Source organism: Capricornis sumatraensis, chromosome 1 (genome assembly GCF_032405125.1).
Source record: "Capricornis sumatraensis isolate serow.1 chromosome 1, serow.2, whole genome shotgun sequence".
Classification (NCBI taxonomy): Eukaryota; Metazoa; Chordata; class Mammalia; order Artiodactyla; family Bovidae; genus Capricornis; species Capricornis sumatraensis.
In genome coordinates, this window is record NC_091069.1 from 79261961 (window position 1) to 79267960 (window position 6000).

The window sequence follows — 6000 nt, forward strand, 5'->3', positions numbered from 1 at the left end:
TGTGAGATTTGGACTATAAAGAAAGCTGAGTGCCGAAGAATTGATGCTTTGAACTGCCTTTTCAGTGCCTTGCTTTAGTGTTTAAGCTTTGGTGTTGGAGAGGACTCTTGAGAGTCCTTTGGGCTGCAAGAAGATCCAACCAGTCAATCCTAAAGGAAATCAGTCCTGAATATTCATTGGACGGACTGATGCTGAAGCTGAAACTCCAATACTTTGGCCACCTGATGCAAAGAATTGACTCATTAGAAAAGATCCTGATGCTGGGAAAGATTGAAGATGCGAGGAGAAGGGGATGACAGAGGATGAGATGGTTGGATGGCATCACCCACTCTTATGGACATGAGTTTGAATAAGCTCCGGGAGTTGGTGATGGACAGGGAAGCCTGGCATGCTGCAGTCCATAGGGTTGCAGAGAGTTGGACACGACTGAGCAACTGAACTGACTGACTGATCACTTCCCTTTACAAAGATGCCCTGTGGCAGGGCGTTGGGGTTTCATGTCATTTGCATTTGGATTGCCTGATACCCACTTGCAAACCTAAGACTTTAGGTAAGGAGGGAGAGGAAAAGGAGTGATAAGAGCCCTCCCTTTGGCACTCCGTTAACACAGTTAAGCTGTTTTAATGAAGTTGAAAAATTGTAGTTCAGTAGATTCAGATAGAAATATAACACATTTGGGCATCATTGATTTTATCCAAACACAGACTCCTTTTGAGACTTCTAAGAGAGTTTAGGCTGCTGGATGCTCATGCTCAGTCACTTTAGTCACATCTGACTCTTTGCAACCCCATGGACTGTAGCCTACCAAGTTCCTCTGTCCATAGGATTTTCCTGGAGTGGGTTGCCATTTCCTCCTCCAGGGGATCTTCCTGATCTAGGGATCGAACTGACGTCTCCTGCATTGGCAGGTGGATTCTTTACTGCCACCTGGGAAGCCTGGGCTACTGAATGGATGCAACCAAAGAGTGCTTGATTCTCAGAGCTCCTTGAAATTCCTTCTCCCCTGCACTAGCTGTCAATCTTGGTTGAACACTGGAATCATCTGGAGAACTTTAAAAAGCCTGGCTGCCTGGGTCCTCCCTCTAGAGATACTAACTCAAACATTCTGGGATGTAGCCTAGACACTGAGATGTTTTAAATCTCAGCAGACTGATTCTACGATGCAACTAAGATTGAGACCAGTGATCTGAAAGGGGTCACTCCCCAAACACAAGAAAGAAAGACACTAATACAATAAGGAAAAGAAAGTGTCATTTCCTCAATAGCTTGCACCATCTGGGAATGTGCTGGGACAGCCTTTTTCTCTAAGGTGACCAACCAGCCAGTTTGTTGTCCCAGGTTTAGCACTTAAAGTCCTGTTCTCCAGGAAAACCATCAGTTCCAGCCAACCTGGGAAGCTCAGTCACTCCACCCCTACCCAGGCTAGCTCAGTTCTTTTGCATAATAGAGGGAGGGGAATCCAAGGGAAGGAGAGAAACTTAAGGGAGGGTTTGAAGGGGGTCAGAAAAGAGAGCAAAGAGGCAAGTGGATAGAAGACTGTACAATGATCCCCTACTTTCATGAGGGTCCACCAATTCAAAAATACTTGATATAGATAACTTCTTTTCTTGTAAAAACTGTAAAGGTGGCCACGTTTCACTTCAGGGTTGAAATTATGGGAAGTTGAAATGGCCTTGAGGTGAGACAGCCTCTCAGAAATTTGCACAGATTTTGTCAGAGGTCTTAGGTCTTGGGGAACCGGTGTATATTGAAGCCCTTTTCACCTAGACCTTGGAGCAAGCGGCTCCCAGGTGACATGAATCATATTGGCATCCATCACACTCTGAAACTTTTTTGGACACCATTTTCCACAGACACTATAGCTGGGCTCACACCCAGGGTGAATGAATGTGGTGGGTGTGGGCAAAGAGGGAGCATGGAGTTCCTGCAGAAAAGGTACTGTTAAGTGGTTCTTTGGGGTGAGGCTGAGAACAGTTAGACCGGCACAGATGGGGTGTCTGGAGAAGGGAAACCAGCTTAGCTAGCTTCACAGAGGACAGGCCCCTGTTTTATAATATTATAAAAGACGAATCATACCAGCTTGAAAAGTTAGCCATTGACCAGGAATCTGAAAAATTAAATGTCCAGAAATCACTTGCAAAATGACCTCACAGGCCCCAGTCATCCCCAAAATTGATCAGACAAATGGATGGAAACAGATCATTTCACATTCCTTGTTGTTGGGTTTTTTTTTCTTACCCCACCCCCAGGCCTCTGCTTCACTTCCTCCTCACCAACCGCAAAGAACCAAATTTGGAAAGTTTTTGATTGGTTTTTGGAGCTCTGATTTTTTTAGAGGGAAGGAAAACACCTATTAAAAATGTTCGTTCCAGGTGGATGGCTGCTTCCAGCAGCCTCCAGTGCCAGGGAAATGAATCTAGAATCCCCAGTCCTTTGCCCAAATCTCAATGGCTAGTAATTAAATTTCCACTAACAGTTTGTTTTATCACCTCGGTTAGCTTGTTGACATATAATAGGTGCTGCTGAGAGGTAGAGCTAGTTAATGATTTTCTTTTACATATTGATATTAGTACCTGGAGAGGGAACATCTCTTCAGAATATGATTACTATTTTGAAATCTTAAGCACAGGAGGGAAATCCGCAGCTATAAATTAAACAAGAAGTTCTGAGAACTTATATCTTCAGTTCCCATCCAGACACTAATGCATCTCATTTACTTTGTGCTGTTCCCCTGAGTTATCTGTGTCACACAGGCGACTCTTGCGTGTCGCGTTAACTATCTATTGAAAAAAGCTCGAAGTGTGCTTGTAACAGTGCCCTGAGCCAGGAGACAAGGTAGAAAGCTGAAGAGGAAAAACTCATCACTGTTTCAAGTTGCTTGGATATTTTAATTCGAAGAGGAAAGAACCCATGTCAGCTAAGGATGAAGCTGTAATTAAACTGATTTCACATTCACAATTGTCTCCAAATCGGCTCTCATTGATTCTTCTCATCTTTAAACTACATGAAATCAATTATCTCTGCAAACCAGTGGTAAGGATCATACGCCAGCCACTTACTCCCAAAGTGAAGAAATGATTTGGAATTCATTATTGATACGAACAACTCTTCCAATGGAAACCTCCTTCTGATTCTCTGGGGGTGGGTTCAGGAAAGCATGGCCTGCCCCTGGCCTCCAGTTCGGATGCCCAGGGCAAGGGTACAGTCTTTCTGTTACAAATGCTGGGGGGCAGGAGAGGAGGGCAGGACAAAGCAGACTTTGCCTCCAGAGTGGCCAGCCTTTAACATGTGAGGCTTTACACATAGTGACAAACGTGTTCCTGGCATACCCCAGAGTGACAACTGCAGGGGGATGGGGGGATGGGCGTCCTGGCCTGAAAATACCTCTTGTGAGTGGAGGATGCCAGCCACCTGGAGCTGTGACAGGCACTGGTGTGTACAGGATCTGAAACGGAGTTGATGTGATGTCATTTCGGCTCTTCTATAACCTGGTTATCTCTTGCCAAGACTTCACGTCTGATTAGCCTGCTCGGAGGGGACAGCGGACTTTATCAGCCTCGCTTCCCGACACTGCCGTCAACTTCAGAAACGCGGTGAAGGAATTTAAGATGAGGTGTCATATCTTCCTATCAGATCCTTCTGTGAGCCACCCCTGAGTCCGGCGCCTCCTTTTGGGAAACATTCATAAAGGACGGAAATGAAGTTTCGGCTGGCTTCAACCTGGTGATGCATTCGACGGTTCCACCTTCCCGGGTTAGCATCTCCTGGCTGGTTCTGGGTTGTCTCCCGTGAGTTCTCTTTGTCAGCCACCAGGGTAGGGGGCAGGATGTTGGTCCGACAGTGAATACCGCTTGTTTGCAGCTTGCAGGAAGGGTGAGGTCTGCTGGAGACAGGCAAGGCTGCTCCTATTGAGATCTTTGTCTGAGTGCGGGGAAGTCAGCCAGTGGACTGCTGACAAAGTAAATCCTCCCTGGCCATCACCTCTTTACCTAGTCGGGTAATTTTGCCACTTTAGCTCCAGGGGCCCTGGCAAGGCCCAGACCACACAGGGTTTTTTAGGGGTCCAAGCCTGCCAAGCTTCCTGGCAAAGGAAAGGAGGCTGGCTTCTCTGCAAGTTTCATCTTCTCAAATCCCCCTCTACGCCTGCTCTCCACCCCCACCCCCCACCCCACGCCCCAGCTGCAATGACTGTCCCGACAGCAGATCTGTGACTCTCTCCCACCCAGGAGAGAAGTGTGGAGACGGGGTCAGCTGTTAGAAAAGTTATGATGTCCAAGAAGTGTAACACTGGCATGGGTGATACTTTTCCAGCAAATGTCTTCTGAAAGGTGTCTCCTACTCCCCAACCCAGTAGGCAAAGACTGCTTCTATGAGGCTGTGTCCTTCTCAGAAACAAAATCATGAGCTCATTTACAGTGGCAGAATAGGAACTCAGGGTATGGCCCTCGATCTTAGAGAATTTGATTTTAAAAGAAGATCCCATAGAGATCAGTGCTTCATCCAAGAGGAATGAGTCTCTAGTGAGAGAACTGAAGGCACTGAGAGATCTCGACATTTAGGAACCTTGGGTCCCTGGCATCATACTTTCTGAACATTGGTGTCTTAATTGGGAACGTGGGGATTAATACCAGGCTTACTTCTTACTCCTGTCAGAGGTCCAGGATGTGATGACTATATATGGGTATACAGGAAGTGCCACTCAAACAGTAAAATGTACAAGATAATGCCATTATTTTCTGTAGGAAGACGTAGCCCAAGTTAGTTAGCCCAAGTTCAATGATTTGGTCCCAGAAGGAGAATCTGCCAGCTGGCTTCAAAACACTATTCTGTTCCACTGAATTCCATGCAGGTTCCAAGGAAAGCTTCTGCCCTTCCATGTATTGTCCTCAGTAGGAATAATACATTCAATTTCATCAGAGTTAAGCTGCAGGAGGCAAAAGCCCCTTTCTAGCTTTTAAGCAGAAAGGTGTTTAACACAGGGTCCTTATGAAACCAAAACCACAGGGACTGGTTTTAGCCTGGCTCCAGGAATGGCTCCCAGGATAACCCCACAGAGCTGACCCTCCAGGGAACTGCTGCTTCTGCCACCATCCGGAAGGCAGAGGATCAGGAGGCCAGTTCTGGAATCAGCCCAACAACACATCATCCATGGGTGAGCCAGGAATTAGGGAGAATTCTCTAGCCATTTGCCTCTCAGCTCCCTGCCACAGAAAAGCCTCATAGCTCTATGACTGTGCATCCAGCCACAGGATGACATGGAACATTATCTGGCATATTAGTGTTTCTCAATGACCTCTTCCTCCTTGATTCCCAAGGAATCAAGAAGGGCACCAACCTGGTAGGTAACGTTTTCTGGCTGCCTTGAATGCACCAGGTATCCCCATTAGAAATGCAGGAATCTGCTGTTATTTGGGAGAATATGGACACTGAGAAACAGGTTAATATGGAAACCTACTGTGTCTGTACTATTTAAGGTACTGTGGGGGTGGCAGAAGAATGGGAAACCAATGGTCTTTGCTTTTAAGGAACTCAACCTGATTGGTGCAATAAAATTTGTTAACAAGGATCCAGGGAATCTTGTCTTTGGGTCTCCCTGGCCTCTTATGATCATCTAGATCAATGTCAAAGTGAGAATTGTACTGTCTTGTAGCTCTGCCAAGGATAGTCACATAGTCATATGATGTGTCCTTTGAATGCTCCTTTACTCTGAACAAAACTGCAAAGTTAGCCAGGTGTGACTGCAAGGCTTCTGAGCATACCTTTCCTCAGGCACCTATGCCTTCTAGAGGCCTCTCTCATCATTTTCCTTCCAGCCTGGTAACCAGGGAGCTGCTACATACAAACATTATTTAGCATCAGGTTCACGGACTATGGTGCACGCGTGCTCAGGCACTTCAGTCGTGTCCGACTCTTTGTGATCCTATGGACTGTAGCCCGCCAGGCTCCTCTGTCCTTGGGATTCCCCAGGCAAGAATACTGGAGTCGGCTGAGTGGAGTGCC